This window comes from Anas acuta, chromosome 19, assembly GCF_963932015.1.
Source record: "Anas acuta chromosome 19, bAnaAcu1.1, whole genome shotgun sequence".
Taxonomy (NCBI): Eukaryota; Metazoa; Chordata; class Aves; order Anseriformes; family Anatidae; genus Anas; species Anas acuta.
In genome coordinates, this window is record NC_088997.1 from 3,410,732 (window position 1) to 3,420,318 (window position 9,587).

The window sequence follows — 9,587 nt, forward strand, 5'->3', positions numbered from 1 at the left end:
AAGCTTCCAGAAAATGCCTCCTTTTACAATTTCATCTCCAAAGACGCAGGGCTGCTAGCACAGACATCACCTTTCAGCCTTGGGAATCTGTCACCGTTTCAGGGCCTGCCTGCGCCGGCACGGGGAGCTCAGCCTGTGCCAGAAGGACGACTGCCACCTCTGCTCCAAATCCTCATCCCACTCGCCCGCGAGTTGCCTGGCAGCAGCATCCTTGCGATGCAGGAGAGGCTGCGCTGTGAGAGCAGGCGGTGCTGGAGGCTTTCTGGCTGCAAGATGCCCACCTCTGCTTCGCGGCCGCGCTCCGGCACGGCTGGCTCCAGCCCCAGCAGGTGCCAGGGGGATGCAAACCAGCAAACCCCGCTTGTGCCACAAATAAACAAACTGCAAGCTGAGCTCATTTAAAACACCAATGGCTCCGTTTCCTCGTTTATGTTTCAAGAGAGTTGATGCCAGCGTCCCACACGCCGGGCTACCAGCCCTTCATCTGCACTGGCCATGCACCAGAGGGAGGTAAGAGAAGGGCTCGCACGCAGCAAGATGCAGCCCTTCACCTGTAGCCACCTTCCTGCCAACGCGCTACGTGCTCAGCATGACGGCAGCACTCGCAGCCACGGATCAAGGATATTAAACACCACCAAAACGATGCACATCCAGCATCCTGCAAAATGCAACACCCCTCCCAGCCCTGCCCCAGGACCAGCCTCAGCTGAAGACATGAAGGAAGAGCTCTTCCCACCCGACTGACCAAAGGACCCGAGGACCATTTTCTGCTCTGATATCTGCAGCTCTTCTTCTGACCAACACCAAGGATAAAGCACTGAGTTCTGACCAACCTCCTCCAGAACCACTTTTGCCCAACAGCTACTTTATTAATGAGGTGCATACTTTCCGTGGCAGTTCAGCCGTCGTGCTTCTAGCTCGCATTTCCATTGAAGGCATAGCAGCCCTAGAGCCACGGGAGAAAAGTCAGGTGAAGATTTACAGCCCTAGTGCTCACATGACAGAGACTTTATAACCGAATCGAGTCTGAGATGGTCAAGTCAGCTGTTAGCCGACCAGTTTTTGTCATTAGTTCCTCCTCGATATCCTCACTAGCCTGCACGTTACTGCCAAGGCATGCGAGCTGACTCGCCTCTCGCAGCTCCGTGCCTACTGACGAATGCTTGAGCTGGGAGTTCCTGGGATTCTCATTAATTTTTTTTTATAGTTAATTATTAACTTTTTTTTTTTTGGCGAGGCTGGACAATCTGTTTTTAATAATACATTGCTTGAGCCATCCTTTAGTAATACTTCATCAGTGAAATTTAAATCTTCCAGAGCCCCGTGGCTGAGCTGTGCAATCCCTAGGTCATACCACGCTACATTTTTCTCCTCCTAACAAAGTGGCTGCCAACGTGAAACAGGAGAAGCCAGAGCGCAGCTCTGCCTTCCCCCTCCGAGGATCAAAACCTTCTCTGAAGGGCAAATTCAAAGCATCCTCAGCTTTTTCAACTTTTAATAGCCTTCGCTTGACCCGGGGAGTTCAGTTCTCAGTTCTGTACGAGTCACAGCTGCAGTAAGAGGCGAAAAGCTGTGTATTTTTGGGCCTCGGCACAACATCCCACCTCGTAACACGCCGGAACAAGGCTGGAACAGGTGCAGAAGCGATCTCTGGCTGCTGTAAGCCTGCGTGGAGGCACCGGAAGGCGGCTCTTAGGGGTTGCATTCCCACAACTTCCACTGACTCACGCTGCCCGGCACTATCATTTGTTAAAGCAAGAGTGAAGTGAGGATAATAGCTATTTACTGAAAACAGAGGAGCGTGATTAGCTTTAATTAGCACTGTCAAGTGACTGGAGATTGTCGGGTACGAGATGTGGGGGAGCTAAGTCTTATTAATTACGTTATTTCCTGCAGCCTTAAGTGGCTTGGCCAGTCCGGCGACGCTTCCGGGCACCACACATCCCGCCCCAGCGAGCGGCAGCGCTCTTGGGCAGCTCTGGAGGATGCGGTGGGTGAGCAGAGGGTGGCAAAACCAGAAGGCAGGAGCATTTGGCTCCTGAACTGCAAGGCCACCATGCGGGCCATGCCCGGACAAGCACAGAACAAAGGGGCAAGGAAGGCATGGGAGAGAAAGGATGCTGAGCTTCCTCCAGTGAGAACTAGAGCTGGGAGGGATTGGGGGCGACCAGGAGCGAGATTCAGGCCCTGCAGCCCACCCAAAAAACTGCATTTCACCCCCCCTGCCAAAGAGGCAGACCTACAAAAAGTCTTTGTTTGGGGAAAAAGAGGTCCGGCTGCTCAATTGGCATCGCAGCGGCAGCAGACGTGCTGATTTACCAGAGGAAGATGTGCTCTAAGGAAATGAAAAATCCTGGCATGAGTCATAGAAGTCGATCTCGTCTATAGATTTGTCTTGGTTTCTGGAAGGAAAAGGAAATCTATCCTTAGCCTTTCATTTCTGTGATTAGATCTGGGGCACAAGGCCCCGGCGTTAACAAACCCAGAAAAGAGGGAACAAACTGAAGGACCAACTCACAGAGAAAGGAAGCCGTGTATTTTGCAATGGTCTCAAAGCGATAAATACGCTCTGCTTCGCAATTCTGCCTCGAGCCTCACCGATTAGCTTCCAAGCAGCTAAGGGAACAGAACTCCCCATTTCTCCAAATGCCACTCGGTGATCTCTCCCAAATCCCCCTGCTCTAGCACTTCAGAGCTGACCTCTGAAGTTCAAACAGACAAAGATTTCCCAGTTCACCATCCAAGCCCAGGGAAAGGCTTTATTGACCTTCAAGAGGTTTCTAAGCACGTGGTCAAAGGCAAGACCATGATGCAAGACCAAGAAGTAAATGTTTTTTTTACTCCTCTGCAATCCCTGCAATGCTCCTATGGTAGTAGCACACTAGATCAAGGAGCTCCCACCTTCTAAACTGCCAGCCAGGATCGACACCAGAGTGACCAGATCCTTAATTATATTCTCTCTCAGCAACAGGTATTCAGCCATGAGTCAAGGAGCCTTTGAGGGAATGTGGATTTACAGGTAGCGATGCTGCCTTCCTCAGTGCAACCCTGACTCAACTACCCACACCAAACAGCAAAGAAAGGAAATCACTTATTCAAAGCCTGTGAATCCAGAGGACACAAGGCAGCCCCATGACCGACACAGCCGTGCCACCTACTCCCAGGCCCTGGCACCATGAAAAGAGACACCTGCAAGGAAAGGTTTAAAATTTTAAATAAAAAAATAATAATAAAATGAAGAAGCACTAGATTAAAGAAATATCTTTATCCCTCCTACGGCATTCCCAGTTTTACCTTCCAAGCACCAAAAGCTCGTTTTTCTTTTCAGCAGGAGGCAAGAAACAGGGATCCGGTGAGAAAAGGCCAACGTCTTAGCTCTCCGTTCAACCGTGACCATTACACAGCAAACATTTCAAAGCAAGCAGAGGCGTGGAGCTCGGCACGGCGAGGTCTTAAACAACGTAAACGGGAGCGCTCTGGCAGCACGAAGTCACAACCACCTCTCCGGGCAGGATCCTCTCCCGCAGCTCTCCGTACCTGCCTGTTTTTGACCGCCTGGCTCGGCAGAGGCCTCCTCGTGCTGCCCACTGCAAACCTCGGATACCAGCGAAGGAATCAGCAGAAAATCCTCACCTGGAGCACGGAGCAGGCCCTGAGGACGGCAGCACCAGGCGGGCAGGTGCCGGGTCCCAGCTTCAGCTCGGCAGCCTGCCCCTGGCCCCTGTGTGTGCCTGGAGGCCGCAGCCCGGAGCGGGTTCACCCCGATTCACCCCAGTGGGTGTGGGGGGGAGGTATATGGGGGGGGTTCCGGCTGCGCTTTTGGACCCGTCCCCGTTCCCTTGGCAGCAGAAATCAGCGCGAAAGCCTCACCCCCAGCCCCACAGAGGGCTGCTTCACCCTCACCGAGCTCCCTCTGGTTTTTCTGCCCCACACCAGGTCCCTGCAGGGGAGGACGAGACCCGGACCCCCCCTCCCAACGGGGTCCCCACACCTGAGGACGGCTCGGGGGGAGGGGGGGGGCAAGGCCCGGCCTGGGTTGGGGGGGGGGGGCCCGGTCCCACAGCCCCGAGCTCAGCGGCTACCGGGCCACCACGGGCCGGCCTTCCTCCCCTCCTCCTCATCCTCCTCCTCCTCACCGTCCCCTGCCCGGACATGTTGCCCCCCCCCCTCCCCACCTCACACAAAGGCCGCCGCCCGCCCGCCCGGCCCGGTTCGCCCCCCCCCCGAGGGAGCAGCCCCCGGGAGGTGTCTGTGAGGGGGGGGAAGCGGCTGTGGCGCAGCCCGGCCCCGCCGCGCACCCCCGGCCCGGCCCCCCCCCGCCGCACTCACTCGCCGCAGCGCGGCCCCAGCGCAGTCGGAGCGCGGCCGCCGACGCGCCCCAGGCAGCCCCGCAGCGCCCTCCCACCGCCGCTTTATAAGCGCTCCCCCCCGCCGATGGACAGCTCCGCCGGCCAATCGCCGCCCGCTGGCACATAGCAACAAGCCGGCGATTGGGCGCCGCCGGCCGCAGCCCATTTTGCCTCCGCCAATCAGCGGGCGGAGGCGGATAGAAAAGCCCGCCTCCTCCTCCCTTCCTGAGCTCACCGCTCGCTCCCCCCCCCCGTGCCCCGCCCGCCTCGCGCAGGCAGCAGCTGGGGCGGCGGCAGCCAATGGGAGCGGCGCTGGCGCTGCCGGCGTGGAGCGCGGCGGGGGGGACAACAAACAGAGGCCGCTGCCTCTTAAAGGCGCCGCCACCCCAGGGCCCGTGAGGGAGGGCGGCCCTGAGGGGAGAGGGGGCCGCCATGAGCAGCCCCCCCGGCCTTACCCAGCGTTTTGTCACCTCCAGGCCCCGTGTGGCCGAGTGTAGAAGCAGATCTGGCCTGTACCCACCTGCACGCAGCCCTAACAGAATGTTTTTTGAGGTGTGATTACCTCAGAGCACGTTAATTGAGAGTCAAGCAGCACACAGCCCGAAATAAACTGATGGCATCTCGTTGCCTTTTTTTTCCTGGAGTTCTGGTTCATAAATAGTGCCATACCTCTGCCTTTCCTAAGTGTTAGCAACAATTTGTCATAGTATAAACCATTATTAAAACTGTGCTTTATATCCGTCCTTTTGTCACAGGCAGGGACAGAAGTTACACGTCACATTTGCTCTCTGGGATTATTCTTGCTCTACTGTTCTACTGCCTTTTAAAATATTAATATGAATATTTTAAGTAATTCTATTGTATTTGGAAATATTGGTAACTACAAGGGGAATGGTCTGTTCTATACAGTAAATATATGGACACCAATGCACAATAAAAGCATTAAGCAATGGGTGATACAACACAGTATTTGTATTATTTGTAATAAAATAGAATATCCCGCATATAGAAAAATAACTTTCCACCTTGCATTATAAGCATAGTTTTCTTCCACACAAGCAAAACACGCCTCTCAGATCACATTACTGAAATGCACGCCAGCTAGCTAAGAGACTGTATAAACCAGATCTTAAACCACAAAATGGCATTTGTTCCTGTAAGCTGGTGGTACTGCCAAGTACAATTTAAATATCCTATTAATGAAGACTTGAGCACCATGGTAGTTGCTAGCAATGAAATAGACTCAAGAAGGAAATTGTCATGTTATCCTTAGTCTGCTACCAGAGCAACAAGAGCCTACTTTGTGGGCTTACTTTAAGCTTCTTCTTTTCTTAGATAACCTCCTTCCTCTTCAGGCCAGCAACCAGAGCCAACACACCAGATTTTCAGACCCGCAGAACTAGATGAAGCCATATTTACAAGATCTAGACAAACTTCTGTGCAGGAAGTGGTGAAAAATTTGCTTGAACTTTACATCACCAAGACTCCTCAAAAGTAACCTCAGATACCGAAAATAAAAACTATCAGCAAAATAAGTTTGCACAACGTGAAAGAGAGGCTGCTATGTAAGCTTTTTTGTTTTGTTTTCAAACCTGGAGGTGAGTTGCACAGAAGTTTTGTTTGTTAATAAAAATGCACGTTATTTACAAGAATATTGAGATGATTACAACAGAACATTTTGTGTAGATAAAACCAAGCTTGCTTTAGGATGGTGGTTAATTGGAATTATAATGATATAAGTTGAGTATCGCCATGGAAATCCAGGGGATCACACAGCTTTGAAATCACGGGAAGAAGACTATATATGAAAGCCAAAATTGCTTTTTAAAACTACGTGCTAATCTTTATGAAAATCCTTAGAAAATCTGGTATCTTTTTAGGGGTAACTACTTCATTAGCAGCATTTTCTTCTGTTTGAAAAAATACAATGCTAGTTAGGTGCTAATTATTTTCTCATTGAAGCTTCAAGTCACATTTTCACAATTGATTCTGCATTACAGAATTTGGTTGCAAGCTCTGGAAGTGCAGCCTGATAAGCATCATGAATACTTCCACTGGGTTAAGCTTTTGGAAAATTCATTCACTTTAAAAGTCTGAATTTTGGATCTAACCTATTTGACAGCTCAGGTTTCAACTGAACAGCTGAGCAGGATTTTTCATTTACCTATTTGCAAACATCCTGTTTTTGAAACTTGAACAAGACAGCTAGCATTTCCCTGCTCCAGGTCTGACATCAGTTTCAGTTTTTATTGTAATTTAAACTAGAAGCTGCCTGGGGCTGAGCCAAAACATCACTGACTGGGGCTGACTTTTGCTATTCAACTATCCCTGCAATATTGAGAGGGGAGAAAGTATCAAATTACTCGTGGTATCTCCACATTTTTACTGCTGCAATAGAATTAGTAGCACTTAAAATCCATTAACAATCTCAGTTGCTCGGTGCTTACCAGTTTTATTTACTGATGTTATTGGCCTTGTAATAAAGATACTTCACCTGATATTGCCTTTGCTTTACTTATGAAATAGGGATATGTCAAACTTTTTCGGTGATATCACAAAACAACGTCTTCAGGTACTTTAGATGAGAGATGCTTTCTTTACCAACAGCGGTATTTTCCTCCCCTGCTTGCAGCATTACTATTTTCAGTCCCACAACCAAACCGCAGGTGTTTCAAGCCCTTCTTGCCCTCCAAAATCGCCGAGACACCTGACAGCGGAGCTGCAGCGCCCTCAGTACCCCCAGCCTGCTGTCGGCTCACCCTGATGCCCACAAAATCCTCCTGCACCTTGCAGCAAGACCACCGCAAGGCACCGCGCAGCCCGGCCGGCCCCAGAGCTGGGCTGCGGCGGCCTCCAGCGGCCCGACAGGGACCTGCGGCTTTTGTGGGGGTTTAAATTATTTATTTTTCCTGCTTTCTAAACGCTTTTGGTAGCGCATTTCCCACAACCGTTCCCCACACACTCAGGGAACTGAGGGGGCTAACACAGATCTCAGATTTCTGCTGCCACCGCAATGGTCTTGCTCGCCGATGGAGTGAAGTATAACCTGAAAAATACCCCAAAGCAGCCACACCTCAAGCTTTCTCCTTTTGGATTATGAACAGGATTGAGCTCTGGTGGATATGCTGGTGGAGGCCCAAGTGCCAGTACTGCAGACTTCTCACAGGCTGCACTGTCTGGATGCATCACTGACTGATGTTTTCCATGCTGAAAGACATACATGTGTAGCAGGATGGATGTGAAAACTCGTTCAATGTTTTCCAGTTCCCTGTTCTGGTTTCCTAACCATTTAGACTGTTTGCTTAGAAATAAACTACTGCCCAGATCAATTGTGGAAATATCATCAGCTACCAAAATCTTCAAAAGGTTACTAAATACTGTTACATACAAAACCCTACTTCGCCTCTCTTAGCTAATACAAAGCCTCAAGGCTTTAAAATTACACTTGACCTTAAAACCTAGTATTAAATGTAATTTAATGGCAATCCAGAAGGAAAGCTGGAGTTTTACCTCCAGAACTGGCGGAAACATTAACCTGCTGATCGTGAGAAAAAGCCCATTGGTATCAGTGCCGTATTTATGGCAGAGCATCACCTAACAAAGGACAATACAACACCACACAGACTTGCCACAAATGGTTATCTGGTATCATGAAATTATTCAAAACACTGCTAGCTTGCTGCTGCCAATTCAGAAGCAGGTATCTGTCACCTGTCAAAGGCTTTTTATACTCCATAATCTGTTGATCACAATTTTTTTGCATAAGTCTTCTACAGAATCGAACATGGAAATGACTCACTGTGAGGGACACAGTTTACTGGAATAAAAGCATCCCAAAGCCATTACAAAAGGGGATTTCAGAACAATTGAAGGGCCACAGCAAGGTCGTTTTAAAAATTAAGTCTGAATTCCCAGGTATTTAACATTTCAACAGAGACCAAAGAGAAATGATGTTTAACCAAATAAAAAATGTAGATCAAGCCCTTCTACAATAAAGGCTCTCACTTCAGCCTCAGTCCAGTTGCTCTGGTACTGGATTTTACATGCACAGAAAACTGACCCTTTGCATTTCCCTGTTCATTTCAGATATGGTGTTAAAAATGCACGCATACAATCTTAGAGTACAGCCAGAACTGGGCCACTGATCACTAAGTCAGCTGAACACCAAACAATGTATCTAAAAAAAAAATAAAAAAAAAAAAAATAATAAAAAAAAAGGACTTGTCTCCCAACCATAAAAGCTGATATTTATTTAGGCATGCAATGCTGTGCTCATGAATTAAGGACCATGATATCTAAAAAGCAGCTCTGCTGCTGACAACCACTTTCACACTGAATTACGAAGCACAGGCCAACGCTCTCACACTTACACAGCTGCTATTGAGCATGGCTACCCAAACCACTAGCATATATAATAAATCTCAAAGCATTCTTAAAACAAGCATTTGTTGGCTTATTTCAACTTGCTGTTTTCATCCATGCAGAAATACAGACCCTATTTTTAAGTTAAGGTCCCAGACAAGCAGGCAGAATCTTTAAATGTAGAAATGCTGATGGCAAGAACACACGCACAGTGTCAGCTCTCCTGCCGTGCTGGTCTTGGCATTCAGTTACAGCTAAGGTACTAGAGAACACCCTTTTAGCTTCCTCTACCAATATTACACAAGACTTATCTACTTCAAAATGAAAAGCATATAGTACAGTTTCAAGAGCTTAGTACATCACATGTACACTTTCCTGCTCTTCTCTGATCTTACATTTTGACTATCTGAATTTGCAGATACACAGACAGGCTGTGCTCTTTGAAGCATGCCATGCCTCTTCTGCAGGCACACCTTTATTTGGAAGCAACAGCACACACTGCAGTATTTAACAAGCAAATTCTCCACAATGTTTTCTAGCATTGCATACACAGACTACTTTCTATCTTAAAATGAACCAAAGATAAATCAAATAGGAATTGACTTCAAAAGTTTTAGCTAAGAGCTCGTTACTCATGGCAAAGGCATGTTTAAATCCCCTGCAGGTTTCATTTAGCTGCAGATGCTATAATGACTATGAGGAAATCAACATAATTGCCAAAAAATTCCAGAAAGTTCAGAGCATTTAAGATGTCCCCGTCTTTTGAGCAACCCTATCCACGTAAAAGACCACCATCAAAACTTTGAAGTTTACAACGCTATAAATAGTAACCTCAGAAACTATCCTTTCAGGCAAAGAAGTCACAAGAAAGTAGTA

General features: G+C 48.6%; 1 protein-coding gene across 2 annotated transcripts in view; it reads right to left on the minus strand.

Moving 5' to 3' along the window:
• The window catches only part of YPEL2 (yippee like 2), a 28,406-nt gene extending 23,961 nt beyond the window's left edge, over positions 1-4,445 (minus strand). Inside the window, exon 1 of one of the 2 annotated variants that reach the window (XM_068655592.1) lies at positions 4,330-4,445. The gene's annotated coding sequence lies outside the window, so the exon portion shown is untranslated. The remainder of the gene's footprint in view (positions 1-4,329) is intronic. The other variant, XM_068655593.1, reaches the window with a different exon arrangement.
• Between the last annotated feature and the right edge of the window lie 5,142 nt (positions 4,446-9,587).